The sequence below is a fragment of the Musca autumnalis genome, unplaced genomic scaffold, assembly GCF_047663935.1.
Source record: "Musca autumnalis isolate F117 unplaced genomic scaffold, ASM4766393v1 scaffold_3, whole genome shotgun sequence".
Lineage (NCBI taxonomy): Eukaryota > Metazoa > Arthropoda > Insecta > Diptera > Muscidae > Musca > Musca autumnalis.
Window position 1 is genome coordinate 88,188,482 of NW_027411866.1, and position 11,543 is coordinate 88,200,024.

The window sequence follows — 11,543 nt, forward strand, 5'->3', positions numbered from 1 at the left end:
TTTGTCACCAGGTTGTCAACTATTGATACCTTTACCTTAATAAGAAGAAGCATTGTGTATATTGACAGACGATAGCCCAACGAAGCATCCTTTTTTTTCTTTTCTTAATTGTTTGGCGTAAAATAATTTTTGTGGTTGGTGAAAATGTGTTTTTGTAAAAATCAATAAAATATCGTGACAACTTAAAGCATATAATTTCAATAACAAGTATGAGCAAAAGAAAATATAAAAGACATGTGAAAAATAAACAATTCTATAGCAAAGTACGAATTCTGAGGCGACTAACAACATTTGTGGTGAAATTTCGGCAATTAGACATTATGTGGAACTTTTGGAGAAGATTGTGGAGCCTGATGTATATATTGTCCCGTCTCGCTGGAAATGCTGAATGCAACTAAACATAATAATGAATTACAATGTTGTATAATTATTTGGCAAAAATCGATTGTGAGGTTTTTCCAATGTTCTACAGCTGTAATAGGCAAGCAAATTTAAGGACATATTTTTTATTTATGTTTATTTATACATGTTTATTCTTTCCAATTCCTAGGTGTTATATCAACATTCAGCGAATCGCCTGAAAAAACGTTAAGTGCAACAGAAGAAGAACTATTTTAAGCAGACAAGTCATTGGTGCGACTTGGCCAAGAAAATAAAACGAAAACGTTTTTTATTGTTTATATGTTAAAATTTTTAAGCAGCCTGAAAACATTGTCTTTATTTACTAATTTTTACTTATGTGGAATCTTTGGCTTAGCCATTTAAAAAGATAAAAATACTGTAATACGCAATTTGTACATTTTTACCATTTTCAATATTATTTGTTTTATTCTTTAATGAAATATAGTATTTAAACAAATGTGTAGCCTCATCTTCTTATTACTGTTTTATCTATGAAAAGTTCCAAATAAGCTAAAAAATTTTGTATTGATTACTGGTACTATTGACGCACTACCTCCAATGTCTATACTGACTCACTACCTCCATTGTCTATACTGACTCACTACCTCCAATGTCTATACTGACTTACTACCTCCAATGTCTATACTGACTTACTACCTCCAATGTCTATACTGACTCACTACCTCCAATGTCAACACATGGTTCCTCAGGAACTACTGACTTACTATTGACGTACTAGTTCCATTGTCAGTACTGACTTTCGAATGACACGTTCATACAAAATGTCTATAGGAAATTACATTAGTTGTCTACAGTTTGTCAGTAGTACTGTTGACAATGTCAGTAGTAAGTCAGTATAGATTCACTATTGACATTTCCTACAGGGTAGCTATTCTTGCATATGCTTGGAAAAATAACTAAAACTTTAAGGAAATCCAAACATCTATATTAAATATTTTCATTTTGGCCAATATTAAACTAAAATATTTGGTAACCCTTGCAAATTAGAGGAATAGTTATCAGTAAAAAAACCAATCTTAGGAAATTTTATAAATCATTCCACATAAATTTGGCGTGAATAATGGCCCTTTGTTTCAAAAACTCGCTTATAACACTGTGACACACAATGGAACTCAAAGTCTGGGGGGTATACTAAGAACCCAGAAGGAAATTTTCGCCATAGGTCAAGTTTCTGAGATATCGCGCGATGAAGTTTTTGATTTTTTCCCTATAGTACTTGGGAAAATAGATCTATATCTCTGTTTGGCGTTATTGTAGCTTCATTTTGTGGTGACATGTCTGAAGTCAAATCGATTGGCGAATCTTTTTGTAGAACATTTCTTTATTCTAACTCAAAGCCTTTCATGTCCTTTCGTCCTTTATTTCTTGAACCGTAGTGAAAGTACGACAAGCTGAGATTTATCAGCATCCAAATATTCTACAAAAATGTTGCTCAGAAGATTTTAGGTACGGTTCTTTTTGACAACTAATCGATTTTGTCCCGTTTTCATTGTCATTTTTGACGTCCGAATACTTCGTTCAGATTTAAACTATGTTTTGTTTTTCAGTATATTCGTTAATGGTTATGTATAGGTATGTAGACATAAAAATTGGTTATTGCTTATGTAGACATCTGGGGTGCTTCTGAAATATTTACCACAAATAGCTGTTGTAATGGTGAACACATTAATAACAAATTTTCTTGTAGGATAGATCCGGTTATCTACATTTGTGATCCGGATATTCCGACATCAAAACCGATTTTTGAACCAGTTGTCAATCACATTTAATTAATTCGCTTATGAAAACGTTGCGAGTTGCAGTCCTAGAACAAAAAAAATGTTTTCTTAAACCGTTTTAAGTAAAAATATCAGTACGCGCAAATATGGATATAAAAGGCTGGGGGGGGTGAAAAAATGTTTTTGGCGATAAATGTCGATGAATATAATATGATGAACCCGGAAGGACATTATGCCGTAGGTTTTTTTTTTTTGTTCTAGAACTGCAACTAGCAACGTTTTCATAAGCGAATTAATTTAATGCGATTGACAACTCTATAGGCTTTTTAATGGTATACGTATAAGTTTAATCGGTTACTTAAAACCGGTTCAAAAATCGGTTTTGATGTCGGAATATCCGGTTCACAAATGTAGCTAACCGGATCTATCCTCCAAGAAAATTTGTTATTAACGTGTTCATCATTACAAGAGCTATTTGTGGTAAATATTTCAGAAGCACCCCAGATGTCTACATAAGCAATAACCAATGTCTACATACCTATACATAACCAATAACGAATATACTGAAAAACAAAACATTGTTTAATTCTGAACGAAGTATTCGGACGTCAAAATTGACAATGAAAACGGGACAAAATCGATTAGTTGTCAAAGAGAACCGTACCTAAAATCTTCTGAGCAACATTTTTGTAGAGTACTGGGATGCTGAAAAATCTCATCTTGTGGTACTTTTACTACGGTTCAAGAAATAAAGGACGAAAAGGACATGAAAGGCTTTGAGTTAGAAGAATGAAATGTTCTACAAAAAGATCGATTTGACTGAAGACATGTCACCACAAACCGAAGCTACAACAGCGCCAAACAGAGATAGCTCCCAAGTACTATAGGGAAAAAATCAAGAACTTTATCGCGCGATATCTAAGAAACTTGACCTATGGCGAAAATTTTCTTTTGGGTTCATAGTATACTTATCTAGGGCTTTCATTTCCAATAGAAATTTTCACCCCCCAAAAAATGCTGCTGCACAGTGTAATATAATCATTTTTTCTCCAAAATTAGTAATGTTTCTAAGCCTTTTTCTGCTTAAGAACCGCGAAAAATGGCAAAAATAAGTTGAGTTTCCAAAAATTTGAAATGCTTACAAGGGATTTGCATCTTTAACTTCACGTAACTAAACTCCACTTTTGGAACAGTTCTGAACATTTCTGTGGGAGGTACCCGTAGTATGGTGCAGATATAGTCCATATTCGAACATGATTTAATTGTAAAAGAAATATCGACACCTCCAAATAATAGTATGCTAAGTCTGAAAAGTGAGTTTTGCAGGAGAAGCTCGCAAAGTTTACAGTTTTCTTTGGCCTTCACTACTATTCTGAGTAAACATTTGTTTATAACTTCTGTTCGGATTGACCGATCATTACCAAAATTTGACAGAATTTAAATTAAAGGACGTAAAATGTAAAAATGTAAAGAACTTGAAAACATGCTAAGTCGACTTACCATACTATTGTTTGGAGGCGTCGATATTACGATGCACAAAGGTTGGTTGGATTTTGTTCGTCGAGGCACAATATTTTGCGGTTTTACAAAAATTTGGGAAAAACGACTTTATTATTCACTTGTCTCTTAGTGCCGTAGAATATTAAAAGTAAAACAAAATATTGAAAAAGTCCGTCAATAAATATAGTGCATATGTACATACATGTTGGCGTCCTTTTGAAGTCTAATTCCCAGAAAGGAAAGATTCGAATAAAGGAGTACTGTTGTCGCGATACGACACCAAGGTATAGACGACATGCTTCATAAAGTTTAGGTACAATTTCGAAAAAATTTAAAACTCATCAAATGTAGAATTTATATATGTATTAGCTGACCTGGGTCCGCGTTGTGCCCCGTTGTTTGTGTTCTTCTGGTAAACTATCACTGGTGCTCGAGCTTTTTCAGTATGCAAATCCTACCTGAAAAATGTAAGTTTTGATACTTCCCGATGTTATTTGTTTAATTTTTCAGTAGAATTTTCAAAGCAAATTTACCATAATTATGCATTTTTCTTGAAACTTCATAATATAAATCTAGGTTTTGTCATAACTCTCGTGTAATGGTATTTCAAGATTTTAGAAAAGAAATCTTCATAATTCTTTCATAAAGTAAATTCGGAAAAATCTCAGTAATTCATAAAAACTACTTTTAAGTAATAGTTAGAATTTTAGATGTATACCAATATGTTGTAGAAAATTTTAGATATTTTGTTGGTTTTAGCCACAGTGTACAATAGAAACGTATGCAATATTGATCTTGGTCTTCGGTCGAGGTACAAACATTTCCTGGTAAAGACCCATATTTTGAAGCACAAAACACGTGTGTATTATTGATCATTATTGATTTCTGACCCGTGGTTTTGAAATATAATAGAATATAGAAGACAACCACAAAAAATACATTTTTGTCGTTACTCGCGGTAACAAAATTAGCACCGGAATGTATTTACTTTCCCAAATAATAACCCAAAAATAATAGCATCACTCGAAACCACTAATAATAACAATTTGTATATTTTTAATTTCTTTTAAATATTTGAGTTTCATAAATGAAATAATTTTTTAAAACTTTCAAATATTGATAAATCTAAAACATCAAAAAATGCTTTTCGTTCAAAAATTTAAAAAAGGCGAAAGTAAATAACTCGACCACAAAAGCCTACATCGAAATGTGAGGAAACAATTAATTTTCTTCAAAATACAGTATTATCTCGATAATCTGGACTCTACATGCTTCGGCGGTGTCCGGATTACCGAGTAATAACAAAAACATATAATTTTGTATGTTTAAATAATTAATAATGGAATTTTAACAAATAATAACCAGACATATAGGTAAACAAATTAATATTAAGCAAATATTATGGGTTGCGAAAATTTTAAGACCGGAAGCAGCTTCCTGAATACTAAATCTACGTCTTATATTCCTCCAGCGTAATTTAGGTGACATTTGCTGATTATTTTTGTCATCTAAAACCTCTCTAAAACTGGTGTATATTTATGGGTATTTTTTAAGGATATAAACATCGTAGCCCATGGGACATGACCCTTTATGACTCGCGATAGAACTTCAGAATTCAAATGCACCCATCTCAATATGGGGAACATTTATTTAGCGATTTCTATGAACATCACCAAAAGACTTCATCTCGTCGAGGAAACCAAAAAGATATATTGTTTTATATAAATCTTATAGCTTACGAATAAGACAAAATGTAATTTAAATCTATTGGAATCCAATACAACAATCGTTATTTACAGGTGATTTTGAATGTAAAACAAAGAAAATGAAAGGGACCATACTACTTTGTTTTGACTTTATTCGTTTCCTCGGTTAGCTATAAATCTCAATTAAATAGGTTAGTAATTAATAGGTTAGTAATCCCAACGCTTTAAATGATTTAAACATCCATAGAATAATTTTGAAATACATTGCATGACCCGAGAGACTTTCTCACTAATAGGAGGGATAATGTTTCCTTTTGAGGAAAGGGCTACTCAACAACGATTTTTCAGGGAAATAGGCTACCCAGCCCTAGGTTTTAAACACTGTTGCTTCTCATAGCCAGTTGAACGAATGGAAACTTATTCGACAGATTCAGATAGTTAATTCCATGTTGACTGTATAAGTGAGCTGAGAGTGGACATCTACTAAGTCGAGCTTTGGACTTAAAACTTTGAAAAACTTAAATTTTCTCATTTATACAACACTTGATATTGTTAAGAACGAAATAAATAAGAAGCTTTTGTTTAAGTACGAAGGCCATTTTAGTTATATATATTAGAGTTTAAAAGCTTGGAAATAGAAGGATTTTTCGTACATGCTTTAATAATTTGTGTAAAGAACAAAATATCTATATTTATTCAATAGCACTACTGTTATTATGTCCTAAAAATTCCAAACATCCGACGCATAAACCTCTGTAGCCTAGACAAAGAATACAAACATACTTCAATGAGATTTGGTCCTATGGTGATGTTAGCGGTACAAATAAAAGCAACAACAGCAATATTACATAAATTATTCCATTTTCACTAACCCATATTTTCTCCCAACTACCTCGGCTACCACATTCATATAAATGAAACGCATTTGTGTGGTTGTGTGCACCATGTAAACAGAATATAAGCAAAGGTAGTAGTAACTTGTTTGTTTTTCATCGCTCAGTTTCTTGTTGTTGTTCAGGTTTTCCATTTGGAGTAACTTCCGTTAAGATCTCATAAAATGTATGTATGGGTTTTGTATATCCACACTGTTTTCATAGTTGAATGTTAAGTTTTACTTGTAGTCCAAAAACCAACAACAACAAGTGTAAGAAGCGTCTAACACTCAGGTGTCATTTATGTGAAAACCTCGAACAACCAAGTGAAGCATAAGGAGTTTCCGCGGCCATAAATGGAGTAAGTAAAGGAAATACAGCAAATCCCCTCCTAAATGTGAACACGGGAATAAAAACCCTAAGGTAATAAACAATTGTCCTCGTGTATAGGAGACAGCATGCTGAGAGTGGGTAGGGCAAAGTTTCCCTACTTAAAAATCACTATTCAACTTTAGTTTGTTTTTGTTGTTCTTCCAAGCTGTTTGTTTTCTACACAACTAAAGTGCATCAAAAAGAAAAAGGAATGCACATTTTAATGTACGCCAGAGATTTAAGTACTGTATTTAAGAACATTATAGTGCAAGAAATCTGGTTGTAAACAAACAAAAAATCGTGACCAGAAAGAAGGTGGTTGTTTGTATTGGGATATCCATTAGTTTTACAGCATATAAAGGTATACTTCTCATAAGAGAAAACTTGCTGAAGAATAAATCTAAAATAATATTCGATCTTATTTTTATAGTTTCCATTTTTATTTTCCTTACATTTCAGTCGATAAAGATTTGTGTGATGTGCTGTTCTAAGTTCATTTGCGTTCTAAAGAGTAAAACGTATTTTTCTTTTAAAAAACTGGCACCATATGCATGAAGTTTCTCAAAATCTAATCTTAGGTTAGGTAAGATTGAACAAGTGAAAACAAACAAGTGTAGCGGCGTTCAGTTTGGCTGAGCCGAACTTCTAACACCCTCCACCACGAACTGTACTGAAGTGATGGAAACAATTAGTTTCCTTTTGTTTATGAATGTACTAAGCTCTTCCTCTTATTCCTTGCAGGATCAGAAAAATCCTAATTGAAAAGAGCTCATATGGGGCGTCATCGTGGTACTTTCTATAACATAGACCAGTAATTCTAACAAAATAATAATTTTACAGGAGAAGCAAAAAACGTTATAAAATCAAAAACTGTTTTATGGAATATTAATCTTATGAAGGCGAGTATATGAGATATAATCAATCATATACGAATGAGAGTAAGTATTGAAACCAAAACCACGGAAACGCTTGGTTTTGGGATCCGTCATTTTTTCGAAATGTTTTTTATACCCTACACCACTATGTGGTAAGGGGTATTATGTGTTAGTGCATTTGTATGTAACATACAAAAGGAAGCGAGATAGACCCATAGTTCCTTTTAGGGATATACATAGAATCACTTTATGAGTCGATTTATGCATGTCCGTCCGTCCGTCCGTTCGCAACATACAGGTCGCATTTGTTGACCGATTTCGCTGAAAATTGGGGAATACCATTTTTTTAGCCGTCGGAAGATCAAGTTCGAAGATGGGATATATCGGTCCACGTTTTGGTATAGCCCCCATATAACGGTACCCCCGATTTACGGTATTTTGACGTTTTCAGCTACATTTTCAGACCGATTTGGCTATAATTTGACATTTAGGGTTCTTAAGTGTCAATAAACATATATAACAAAACTTGTGGACATAGGTCCACGTTTTGGTATAGCCCCCATATAACGGTACCCCCCGATTTGCGGTATTTTGACGTTTTTAGCTACATTTTCAGACCGATTTAGCTATAACTTGAGTATCAATAAACTTATATAACAAAAGTTGTGGACATAGGTCTACGTTTTGGTATAGCCCCATATAACGGTACCCCCAATTTACGGTATTTTGACGTTTTTAGCTACATTTTCAGACCGATGTAGCTATAATTTAACATTTAGGGTTCTTAAGTGTTAATAAACTTATATAACAAAAGTTGTGGACATAGGTCCCCGTTTTTGTATAGCCCCCATATAACGGTGCCCTCCGATTTACAGTGTTTTGATGTTTTTAGCTACATTTTCAGACCGATATAGCTATAATTTGACATTTAGGGTTCTTAAGTGTTAATAAACTTATATAACAAAAGTTGTGGACATAGGTCCACGTTTTGGTATAGCCCCCATATAACGGTACCCTCCGATTTGCGGTATTTTGACGTTTTTAGCTACATTTTCAGACCGATGTAGCTATAATTTGACATTTAGGGTTCTTAAATGTCAATAAACTTATATAACAAAAGTTGTGGACATAGGTCCACGTTTCGGTATAGCCCCCATATAACGGTACCCCCCCGATTTACGGTATTTTGACAGTTTTAGCTACATTTTCAGACCGATTTAGCTATACTTTGACACTTAGGGTTCTTAAGTGTCAATAAACTTATATAACCAAACTTGTGGACATAGGTCGACGTTTTGGTATAGCCCCCATATAACGGTACCCCCGATTTGCGGTGTTTTGACGTTTGTAGCTACATTTTCAGACCGATGTAGCTATAATTTGACATTTAAAGTTCTTAAATGTCAATAAACTTATATGACAAAACTTGTGGACATAGGTCCACGTTTTGGTATAGCCCCCATATAACGGTTCATTTAAGTTCATATTTTCGTATAGCCCAGATACCTCCGAACTAGCTGTTAATGACTTTTGAAGTTCCCACGTTTTGTACCGATTTTCGATATTTTGAAGGTTCTGGCTAAATTTTTTAACCGAATTAGGAGTTATTTGACATTAAAGGCTCCCATCAAAAACTGTCAACATAGGTCCATGTTTTATTATAACTTCTATATAACAGTACCTCCCAATTTCTAGCCCACCAAAAATTGTCAACATACATAGTTAGATATAGGCACCATAAAAAAGGGCCACCCGAATGAAGCATAAATGTACATAAACATTATCTGACATTTTAACGTACCCACTTAAAGTTGGGGGCAGGAATGAAAAGTAATTATTCCATTTTAGTTCAGAATATTTTATGGTGGAGGGTATGAAAAGTTCGGCCCGGCCGAACTTAATGCTTTTTTACTTGTTTTTAATAGGATCGTTATTTTTTAACGTAGAAGCTTGGAATTTTGCAAGAGCATGTATTTTAGTCTTATGTATTAGATTCACTCAAAAAACTAATTTTAACTTTTTTGGAGATACGACTTTGGGCATTTATGGTTACGATATTCCAAATTGAGCTTTTTTATCATCTGGCAACACAGAATATTCAATTACAGCAATCTTGGTCCGAAAATTTAGCAGAAAGCCCTCGAAATACATACAATTGGGCAATTGGGATAGTTTGTTTGAGAGTAACAGCTAGTTTCTGTATGTCGAAAGAAGAATGTGTGCAAATGAAACACGTCCAAACTCTTATGTGTGTTTTCGAATTTGGTTTTTGTTTTGAAGCAAAAGCAAAGGTAAAATTATTACCAAAACTAAAGTTTGGGCGTGTTTTTTTTTTTTTTTTTTTTTTTTATTTGTTTATTGAAACAATATACAATTCAGTACTTATAATTAAAAAATAAAGAATAAATGTAATACATATTTAAAAAAAATAAGTACATAGTAGTTCATTACATTAATGCCTCAGCGTCTTGTAGACATTATAGAGGCAAACAAGTTGGCATATATTTAACCTTGTACTTAAAGAAAATTATGATTACGAAGAGTTATTGAAATTTTAATTGAAAATTATATAAGAATTTGATCTAGTTCATCAAAAAGATAAGATATGTTTCATTCGCACACATTCTTCTTTCGACATACAGAAACAGGCTGTAAATTTTCTATATTCTGGGAACACAAAATTTCAATTAATAACTAATTCGGTAGAAAAATTTGACTAAATCTTCATACTATGAGGGGGCCTATACCAAAACGTTGATCTATACTGTCTGATTTTTTCCAAGGAATGTTTTGAACCTGTAAAAATATGTTGTACCTTTAGCGAAATTTCAGCTGTTTCGCTGGCACAAGCTTCAAAATACAGAAATTCGAGAGGTACCGAAGATCGGGTGGTACCGTTCTATATGGGCTATACGAAGGCGTGGAAATTTACCAACAAATTTCAGGTGGAAAGCTGTATATCCTAAACGAAGACGAAATACCAAATATCGGGTGGTACCGTTCTATGGGGATTATGTGAAAGCGTGGACCTATACCGATAAAATCTAGGTGTAAAGTTTTATATCCCCAATGAAGACGAAATACTAAGTATCAGCCACTTCGATGGGATATTGATGCTTGAAGCTTCAAAATGCAGAAAATCTGGACATACAGTTCTATGGGGGGCATATGAAGGCGTGGACCTGTACCGACAAATTTCAGGTATCAAGTGTTAAAGCTCCGACGAAAACTAAATACCAAACTTCAGCCATATCGATGTTATATTGAGGCCTGAACCGAAATCGAAAATCGGGAAGTACCGTTCTATGGGGGACATATGAAGGCGTGGACCTATACCGACAAATTTCAGATATAAATTGTTATACCTCCAACGAAGACTAATAACCAAACTTCGGCCATTTAGGTCGAAACTGGGGAGGTACCGTTCTAAGGGTGCTATATCAAAACGTGGGACGATATAGCCGATTTTCAATACCAAACATCCTAGCAGTAATAGAAACTTTCACACCAAATTAGAATTCTCTTTCTTAAAAATTGCAAGCTGTATCTTGATTTTAAAATTTCAAAATACAGAGGACATTGTTATATCGACTAAGGATTTTATATTGCTCAAGAATATGTACACTTTATAGGGTCTCCGACGAATATTTTGATGTGATAAAAACGGAATGACAAATTGAGAGTATATGACAATGGAGAGTATAAAAATGTAGCAAAAATCCTCAAAATATCTAAAATAGGGAGGTCATATGGGGTCTATACTAAAACATGTAAAATTTTTTGTGGATAAATTTTGTGACCTCTGGGTACTTCGGAAGTCTATTTTCGGTTAGTTCGTTTAAAAATTGTGTCTAAAATCCTCAATATGCCATTATATGTGGGGTATACCAGAACATGGACCTATGTTGACAATTTTCTGTGGAGAAGTTTTATGACCACTAGGAATCTCAAATGTCAAATTACAGGATTTTATCCTGTCGGTGACGGACATAACGCCTAAAATAATTTTGAGCCATATTTATGTGCATTAATGACTTCCCAACAACTTTTGGTAGTTATATCGGCTATATGTTCGCT

General features: G+C 33.6%; 1 long non-coding RNA gene across 1 annotated transcript; it reads left to right on the top strand.

The window, feature by feature from the left end:
- The first annotated feature begins 203 nt into the window (after positions 1 to 203).
- On the top strand, positions 204 to 859 carry LOC141399936 (uncharacterized). Its single transcript, XR_012412027.1, has 2 exons — positions 204 to 481; positions 551 to 859. It is a non-coding gene; the product is annotated as an uncharacterized lncRNA (long non-coding RNA).
- Positions 860 to 11,543: the final 10,684 nt, after the last annotated feature.